The following is a 10,513-nucleotide window of genomic DNA, read 5'->3' on the forward strand; positions in this document are numbered from 1 at the left end:
GAGTTGTGCTGAGATGAAAGACCGTGCAGATGTTGGTGTCCCTAAACAAAAGTGCTGGGCTCCAAAGCGCGACTCGGCAGGTAGCATCTCTAAGACTTAATAACAGGCTTTTGCAGAATAACCTACGGTTTCAGAGGCCTTCCATCATTAAAATAGGAGGAAGGGATGCAACCGTTTGTCCTCTTTCAAGGTTTCTGATGCTTCCTTTGAAGATTCAGACTGGGGTTGCATGTACTTATGAGCCGTATGCATCATATATCTATCACATTACTTGCCATCTGACAAACAAAGACTTCAAAGCATGAAAAATTCCCCAACTAGTCCCTTTCTGCTGACAGTATGTCCATGCTTATTTTTTCCTTACATAAAGAGGCATTATTTGTTTTCTTTTCCATTTATATCCCAGCAGTAGAGAGGCCTTGAAGGGAATAAGTAAACTGGAAAAAAATAAGATTATGTTTATAGTATCCTGCCGCTGCTTCTGCCTCCTCGAGTCCTGCCTGGACTCTTCCTTAATCTCTGTGTCCCATCCTGGCAGAGGTGCAGAGGAAGGCCTTCAAACATGGGATGAAAACTGCAGAGCTTACCCTTGCAGCACTCCTGGCTCTTGCAGTGTTGTCTCCCTTCACTGGAGTTAAGTGACGTGATTAAAATCTCAGCTAAACAATCTGTTCCTCCCGAGGTTTGTTTATCTGCCTTCCTTACTCTGTTTAAAGCCTGCTAAGTAGTGGCATGGCCATGAGAGCCAGAGCAGGGGAAACCTATAGTCTGATAAAAAGCTGTGATGTCAACATGAGGCTTAAAAAATGTATGTATTTAAAAATTAGTATTTTGGCAGGTTTTTACGTAAGTAGAGTTTACAACTAGAGTGGCAGCAGCTGTTAGGCGCCAGATTCCCTGAAAGACTTCGACTCTTTTTCAATGTTATGAAACTGGAATGTATAATGTGGTTTGTTTGAATCGTATTCTCTGTGAGATGAAAGCAGAAATGATTTTGCGGAGACTGCTTTTATAAGGTCTTCAAAGTGAGTTTACTGTTGTTTCCATCCAAGAATTGAAACCTAGGAGTGCAAAAGCAAGCTTTCTGCCTAGCACACTCGTGATCAGCTTTTCAAATCAATTTTCAATTGACTTAGCTTTTAAACTTCAGCAAACAGTAGGCCCAATCTTGCATTCACTGAAGTAATTTTGAGATTTACTGTTAACTTAAAAAGAAGACGTGGTGAGCTGACAAGAATGAAAAATTCTAGACTGTAGCTGAGCGAGGAGCTGAAACTACTGTTCCCCACCCACACAATGTTTGTCTTCCCTGAAACCTTGTTCTTTCATCCTCCTCTTTTCTTTGGTTTCTTTCTTCCTTCTTTTTTCACCTAACCATAATACAAGCTTGAGTTCCCTAGGATAAGGGTTGGTTTTCCTTTTGCTACGGTCATATAGCACACAGTAATAGGCTCAGATTTCTCACTGATACTCTTAAGTATTGTGATTGAGAAGACTAATTACCTTTTTTTTTTTTTTTTCCTGAAGTTTTGGAAATGTCAAGAAATATCCAGTACTTAACACAAGTTATCAGTTGCCCATTGTGTCTCCATGTAGGAGACTGAAACTGTCCACGACCCTGGGGGAAACTTCTTTGGCTGCACTGCAACTTTGGAGTTCGTATCACCTGCAGCCAAACGACTCTGTTTAGGCTTGAGGAAAAATCCGATCTCGAATGCTTCGCTCTGGTTCCTATTCTGCTGGCTGAAGCCTGCTTTTAATGCTAGAAATCAAAGCAAGGGAGTACATGCTCTTTCCACCCTGAGACTAGTGGACTGCACAGATGCTCAGTGGACTTCATCAGTTTCCTATGGTTTACAAAAACAAGATGTTAATTTATCTGGGAAAGCATATATTGTCTTGTTTATCTTCAGGTACATTGTTAATCTATTAATTACATCATTAAAGAAATTACAACTACGCTTGAGCTCAGTTATCTGGCTGAAATCCATAATAAATTGTTGCTGTCTTTAAAAAATTTAAAAAAAAACCCCTTCCCCCTGTATCTAGGGAGCCAGTAGGTCTTTCTTTTCACTCATCTAAGAGAGAGATGCTTTCAGAAAGTCAGAGAGTGGCTTTATTCCACACGTATTTGTTCTGTAAGTGACCAGGAGTTATAAGGAGCGCTCGCAAGCTCCTATTATTAGGAACACTGATAAATAACAGAACAGGGGCTGGAGAACATCAAACGAATTGTTCGTGCTCTATTTAATTGTCTCAGTAGGGACTTATATTAGCTGTTGCCTCTGAACACCAAGCGCAAGGAGCTGTGACATTATCACTATACTACCTACGACATCATACACTGAAGCAGAGAGTTTAGATTTTTCACAGCCCTCCTGGGAGTTTAGGCATATCTCCCATAAAAGTTTATTTCCGTACACCGTAATCTCTGTGAAATCTTTTTCTATTGCTGCTATGCCATTTTTAGGAGAGATGAGCAACTGAATTTCCTCTTCGAGGTGGGCACTTTTCTTGATTTACACAAAGCTATTACAGATGAACAGCCCGCTCGTTTTTCCAGTGGGCACCTTCCCTCAGCTGCTCCACGAGGGTCAGACCGCGTCCAAGAGGTAGCTGTGTGTGCGCCGCACGGGCACGTGCTCCCTGCCACCTGCGGGGACAGGCTGGTCCCTGAGAATCAGCGGAGCTGCAGCGCTTTGTCTTTTGTGACCGTCTCTGAAATTCTCTCAGAGCACTGTTTCAGTGCACAGTACTTGTCATTAAAGCATTTCATTAACCGCACGCCAAGTCCTACTCTGTGAACTACTTGCTAAACGCTTCTTCCTGTCCTTGCACTTCCTTTTGGATATAGGCAGTACCTGGAAGACAAAGCATGGCTTTTAAACAAGAAACTATTGCAAGCGGACTGATTATTATAAAATAACTGGCTTAAATGAACGTTCCATCCCACAAACACTTCATCGTAAGTCTCAGTCAGAACTTGCATTGCTTTTTCCACTACAGTCAATCAACTGAGATTTTCAAATTCATCAAAAAATCACAGAATCACAGAATGGCAGGGGTTGGAAGGGACCTCTGGAGATCATCTAGTCCAACCCCCCTGCCAGAGCAGGGTCACCTACAGCAGGTTGCACAGGAACGCGTCCAGGTGGGTTTTGAATGTCTCCAGAGCTGGAGACTCCACCACCTCTCTGGGCAGCCTGTTCCAGGGCTCTGCCACCTGCAAAGAAAGAAGTTCCTCCTCATGTTCAGGTGGAACTTCCTATGTTCAAGTTTGTGCCCGTTACCTCTTGTCCTGTTGCCGGGAACCACAGAAAAGAGCCTGGCCCCATCCTCCTGACACCCACCCTTTAAGTATTTACAAGCATTGATAAGATCCCCCCTCAGTCTTCTCTTCTTCAGGCCGAACAGACCCAAGTCCCTCAGCATTTCTTCATGAGGGAGGTGTGCCAGTCCCCTGATCATCTTTGTAGCCATTTACTGTACCCTCTCCAGCAGTTCCCAGACGTTCAAGGCCTGTGTTCATCTCATCTTTTATAATCCCAGGAAATCTCAGCACCCTTATATTAAATACTTACACAATATTTAGAAAGTTCTTCGGAAACGCAAAAATCTAATTGCATTTTCCTCTTTTCTTCATTATTACTCTGTGCTAGCAGTATCGCAAAGCCATCAGTATTTAATATACTACTACTACTTCCAATATTATTCTGGATTGGGGAAAATACCCTCACATATTAAATCTAGCTATGCAGGGACAAAATAGAGCAAATGCTGCTCTTGTATTTGAAAGTGTAGTACTTTTAATCTGCTTGCAAACTGTATTAAAGAAAAGCGATGTATTCAGAAATTGTACAACCCTCTTTAAAGGAAGCGTTGTGAGGAGATGGTAGCCCATACTGAAATCTCAGCTTGAGAGAATTTTAAACTATTTAGATTAGAGCTTTTTTTGTATGACAAAGTGCCCACGGCTTTTCTGAGGAAAAAATACTGGGGAAAAAAATAAAGCTTTTGGAACCGGTGCTGTAACCGGCAAGATGTTTGAATAGCAGCAGAGTGACCCAGCATTCTCAGCAAAAGAGCGTGTTTGATTCAAATCAGTAGTTCTAGAAAAAAAATGGCATCACAAACTCAGGGTAGAGGGGCGGGGAACCTGTTGCTGGGTTGAACATAAGTACAGATGTCTTTGCTCAGTATAAAACCATTGACGAAAATACATAAGCCAAGGCTGTAAAGCTCATATGTGGTATCACACATTGAATGCTCTTGAATTTCTCATGGTGCAGAGTCTTACCTCACACACGGAAGGATTAAGGTAGGAGGTATTTTTTCCATTTATTAAAGAAACATCTTTGCTGTGCTTTTTTTAGTGCCAGCGGCTTAGTGAAGTAGGGGTAAGGAGACTGGAAACCAGGGGTGCCTGCAACAATAATGCTTTTTTCTGCTCTTTAAAACTTCCCCGTAACTAGTTGTATGTCCCCGTTTGGATTTGGTGACTATAAACTTTGTGTAATACGAAGATAGGATCTATGCTTAACCTTTATTAATTACATGCTGCTATTCAATGAACAATCAGTATGGTAGAGAGTTTTGTGATGCAAGTCCTTAATACACAGGTGCTGTTGGGGACAGCCGTTCTGCTGTTCCGCCCCATGTCAGAAGAAGGTGCGCTACTCACACCCACACCCACACCAAGCCCTCCGACTGTTCCCTGTGCCCTGCAAGCCTGGAGTCACTGCCATCGCAGCCATCCCATCGGGGGATGACGCAACCCAAATTCACAGTACTTGGAAGGCGGAGATTACCATTTTAGTCACGCGGAGAGAACACTTGCTCCGTATGACTAAGAAAATTTATGAGCTAGCACCACTGTTTTTCAGCTAACGCACCTAACAGCATTCAAGACGCGACTCGGCGCGACTGTCAGTATCAAAGAACAAGGCTTTTTTGTTTGTTAGCCTGCTATATGGCATAATGTTTATTTATGAAAATAAAAGCAGTAAAATGTAAATGTTAGACTTCATGTGAAGGTACATACGAAACGAGAACAGGTTTAATTAACTGGTCTAATCAGAGTGGTAACTTAAATTGTAAAACACAGCGACTCCATCTCCTACTGCTCTAAGCTTTGGTATTTATTATGAGGAAATAAATTAGATTTTCTACCACTGGCTACTTTTTAATAATCAAAGCAAAATAATTCATGCAGCTTGTAAGTTATCATAAAAGAATTCAGCAGACCTAGCAAAGATGATAAAAGGCTGCTTTGTGCAAAACATTTTGTATGTCAATTTAGGAGACAGTCTTAAGAGCAAAACTTCATGTGTTGCAATTTGTCAGCAATTTCATTGTTACTGCTTATTTTCAAGGGGGTTCTCAAAATCCACGGTGAAACTGCTGTAGTATTTTATGTAGCAACTCGATCTTCTTTTAGAACCACATAGAGTCATCTCAAAGCAATACTTTTTAGCTCTAATCTTAGATCTAGGGTATAGTTGAAGAGGAGTAACTTCAATTTTTTAAATGTACAACCAAGCTACAGTTGGTTACTGTAACAATAATACATATTATTACATATACATGAATACACATTACCCTAGCTGAGGCCTGCCATGTCATTGTACTGAAATGCGATTGACTTTCGTTTTTATACACATGGAGAAATGAGCTCGGTTTCCGCTTGGAGCAGCAAAAATTGGTGGTGTGAGGTTGCCAACATGTAGAAGACAGGTGTTGGGATCCCATCACTCTATGCCAGCTACCTGTAGCTGCCAGGGCATCGCCCTTGCAAGAATTTTGTTCTCCTCGTGACTTCGTTCCTATGTGGTTTATGACTAATGCAGCTCCATGATGCAGCTGGTTTCTTCCTCTCCCTCCTTCCGCATTTGCTCACATTCGCGTCTGTCCTTTATAGCTCTGGACATATCCCTCTGCATCTGCAGTATGTGGGATTTGGTTTATTTGTCTTATGTTTCATTTTTCATTTGATTTGCCTGCGACTCACAACACTCAGTGTTATTAAAAAATAACTGCTAAGGCGATTAGATATCGAATTGGATAATAAATGTCATTAGCCTGTTCTACAGAATGATGGTATTTAGCCGAAACAAAAGGAGTATTGTGCTAATCTGGCCAAGGAAACTCAAGCCCACTGGTGTTTCCATGAATTGCTATTTCCATATGAAAGACCGTTTCTTGTGAAGTACACCTGCAGCCTTGCAAGTGGACATTTGATGATCCTTTGCATTTCTGTTGTTATGTGGGCACTGTGAGATAGCTCCTGCAGCACATGAGGTCATATGTTTTAAAAGGTAACCTAAATGTCTGTTGGGTAACAGAATTAAAATTTCCAAGAGTCTTCTCTTTCCACTCCATGCCAATTCTTTCTTGGCAACATTTACTACCCCTCTCTCCCCACTATCAGTTTCATAGTCCATACCCCTAATAAGGCTATCCATGTTTCATAGAGGTAGTCAATGGCTGCAGCTTTAGCCTCCTCTGAACCACAATTATTCCTGGACCATTTAGGAATTTATAAAACAAAAACAAAACCCAAAAAACTATTTTACTATAATGAAGAAACCACATGTTATGCAGGTGCTGCTTCTTTTTCTTGAAACACAAATGTTTGTCCCAGGCTACCTATTCTGTGTGGAAAAATGTATGTAAACTATACATATGAAACATACGTAGAAAATAATATATTACCATTCACCCCGGTAAATTGGTATCAAGGGGGAAAGGGAAGAAGGTTTTTAGCCCAGAGAAGCTCAAGTTGCAGTTGTTTTCATGAGCTAAGGAATGCTGAGCCAGAAAGAACTCAGCGCCACAGACAAGTCAGGTAGGAAGCGAGGGAAGTATCAGTAGGCGAAATGACCTCAACACAGAAATTAGGCAGCTCCTTATTCTGCATTACAAAGTCTGCACGTGGCTTTAGCCTTTTTCCATTCAGATTCCTCATACACGCAACTTGCGGTTATCATCACCTGCCATCTACTAACAACCCCCTACCCCCCATTTAGCTACATACTTAAAAAGAAAGTAAGTATACTTCTTGCTGTCCACCCTCCTTCCTTCAAGACTTCTAGAGGATACTCAAAGCCTTGCTTCACCCTTACCTTCAATGATCAGAGGTTGAATGTGTCAGCCTTCTTACACTCCCACTAATTTAGATACCATTACTCCCTTCATAACACCTGGAACACCTGCCCAGTCTGCACGTTTGACTTCTAAAGTAGCATGAAGTGCATGGGAGGAGTTGATCAACTTGGATTGTTATTTAATAGCTGTTTTGCAGAAATGCCTACAGGCATTAATTAAGATCAAGGTGCTAAACACAAAGAAGACTTACAATGAAAAATAGTCCCTGCCCAAGAGAGTTCATAATTCACTTTATAACAAGTTACAACAGGTGGATGAGATAAATTAACTGGAGGGAGGGAGAGAGAAATAAAACAAGCTCCTTCTTCAAGCATGTTCTGGACAGTGTGGATCATTTTCATGTATATATTTACAAATACAGATATGCTCATTTTGCCAAAGATGTTAATTTCTCTCTAATCTTAAAAGTTATCTCCGGTATGTCATAAAACTCTCCTTCCAAAGCAACACATATCTATGAGATTTCTTCTTCTCCTTGTGTGTTGGATGTGCTATATCCAGAAAATCATCAGTTCTGTATCCTTCCCTTGTCAAGGGCACCAAAATCTGTTACTATGTATTGATTGCTTTTCAGCAGAGCAAGGGATAAAGGCAATTTTTCCGCATTTTATGGTTAAAATTAAAATACCTCCAATAAAAGTAGGAGCTGGACCATATCACTCCCTGTGGAATTAATTGTAAAATTGGTTATTATGAAGCTGTGTTAAAGCGTGAACAGATCTTGGTAACAATCAGACATGAAAGTTTAGGAGACCTTAATATCCAACAGGCTTATTTTTCCATTAAAAATCGGGAATACATAATGTTGTAGGTGGAGATAAAGGTCAATTTGATTCATTTCAGCCTGTCACGTTTTATGAATAAATCTATTATCTCTAGTAATAGTCCTTAACAAGATATTTCTATCTGGTTTCCACCAATTTTACATTACTGAAAACCATCCATGAAATAATTAAGGCCTACTTCTACTGTCACTACAAATGCTTTCCTATTACATTGTGCGCTGTGCTGTTCTTTATACTATGCAAAAGTAGCATAAAATGCTGCCAAAGCAGAAATCTTACTACATGGCCTTAGGGATAGTAACTTACCCCTACTTTTCTATAGATATAAAATCACTTTCCTATACAAACAGGCCACTTCCTCCAAAAAGAGTCATCTGCAAGATCAGGATGTAAATAACTAACAAAGATAAAAACAATGAAACATTAATCTCAGATGTAAACCAATGAGAATTTTGCTGTTTTTAGCAGGACTATAATGACTATCTTAACAGTTTATGAACATAAAACCTTGCCTAAAGCACACTGTGAAATCTTTGTTGCTATACAATGTCCTTTTACTAGTAAATTACTTGTATACATCATAGAATCATTTAGGTTGGAAAAGACCCTTGGGATCATCGAGTCCAACCATCAACTCCACTCTACAAAGTTCTCCATTACACCATATCCCTTAACACCACATCTAAACGAGTCTTAAACACATCCAGGGATGGTGACTCCACCACCCCCCTGGGGAGCCTATTCCAGTGTCTGACCACTCTGTGAGGAATTTTTTCTTAATGTCCAGCCTAAACCTACCCTGCTGCAGCTTGAACCCATTCCCTCTTGTTCTATTGCTAATTACCTGTGAGAAGAGACCAGCACCAACCTCTCTACAGTGTCCTTTCAAGTAGTTGTAAAGAGTGATGAGGTCTCCCCTCAGCCTCCTCTTCCTCAAACTAAACAGTCCCAGCTCCTTCAATCGCTCCTCATAAGATTTATTCTCTAGGCCCTTCACCAGCTTCATTGCCCTGCTCCGCACTCACTCCAGCACCTCGATATCTCTCTCATATTGAGGTGCCCAGAACTGGACACAATACTCAAGGTGTGGCCTCACCAGTGCTGAGTACAGGGGGACAATCACCTCCCTACTTCTGCTGGTCACACTATTTCTAATACAAGCCAGGATGCCATTGGCCCTCTTGGCCACCTGGGTACACTGCTGGCTCATGTTCAGCCGCTCGTCAATAACTCTGATTTCATAATTCTTTGTGATTTAACACATAAAGTCCAATGTTTTCAATGAAAAAAAAACAAAACAAAACATGATTGCCAGAATATTCTTTAATATTCAACACTTTTCAGGAGCTACATCAAGAAACCTGAAAGTCCTCTAGAAAAAATGCAAGGTTAATATTGAAAATGTTCCCTTTTCTCTTTTACTGGAGCCCAGCTGGTCAAAGACTTGGATGACTGTGGTACAATAGAGAAAACGCACACTTTTAACAGCAGACTTCAGTAGCTGTTAGTTATCAGTTAAACGCATGCTTTTATCAGAAAGACTGATTTACTTATTTCTAGCTAGCTAAGATATAGATTAAGATTTTCCTAGTATGCCCTGCTCTGAAGTCAGCAAATCTGGTCCTTTTGTATGCTATTGGTATTTTACGCTGAGCTGGTATACATCCAACACAGGCAGAAGTAGCCATCTAAATTGCCACAGCTGTATGAAAACTAGTAGCAAACACACCTAAGTGAAGAGAGCTGTGGGAAGGAAGAAAATGATGGAGACGTAGCAAGAATATCTGAGACAAACTGCTCCTCCAGGCCTCATCTAAAACCAGTACGCTCTGGAAACAGTAACATATAAAAATGTCTTACTAAACGCTAGTAATTAGTTCTGACTTTGAAAGACTTCACTGCTCAAATCAGGCTTAGATATTAAAATGCAGAATTACTTAACATACCCTTGTGCTGTGGGAAACCTCCCTTGTAACTAAGCTAAGTGATGTTTATGTTCATTCAGACCCGAGCACTGCTGCCATCTCTATATGTCAGGCATCTAAAAGACCATTTCATCCACTCACTTATCCTCAGCTCCTCCAGGACTGTCTCCTGTTTCATGGGGACAAGCGAAACGCACGAGTTCGATATGAACAAACAGCCAGGCCCGGGACAACTCTTATTTATGCAACAACAGCAAGAAACCCCGCTCGCACTGCTTCCGTCTCCTCTAACTTCGCCTATATCAGTGTCCGCTGGGGTTCCCGGTGGCGAGGGCGAGGCAGCCCCTGCGCTTTTCCACAGCCGCGGAAGCAGGACAGTGGCCTAGAGCCTACTTTGCTGCGTCACTGCGAGAGATGAGGAGCTGTAAGGCCGCGCACCGACGCTCTGACCGCAGCACCACCCGCGCTGCGCCACCCCGGCCTCCCCGGGGCACCGCTCTTCGCCCAGGCCTCTCCGGCCCCACTCCGGGCGGCCACCAGAGGGACAACCGGCCCCACCATGGCGGCGTCCCCTCAGCGCGGCGGGGCTGGGGCCGCGCGCAGCGGGTCACGTGGGCGGGGCCACCGCTGCGGAAAGGC

Source organism: Larus michahellis, chromosome 2, assembly GCF_964199755.1.
Source record: "Larus michahellis chromosome 2, bLarMic1.1, whole genome shotgun sequence".
NCBI lineage: Eukaryota > Metazoa > Chordata > Aves > Charadriiformes > Laridae > Larus > Larus michahellis.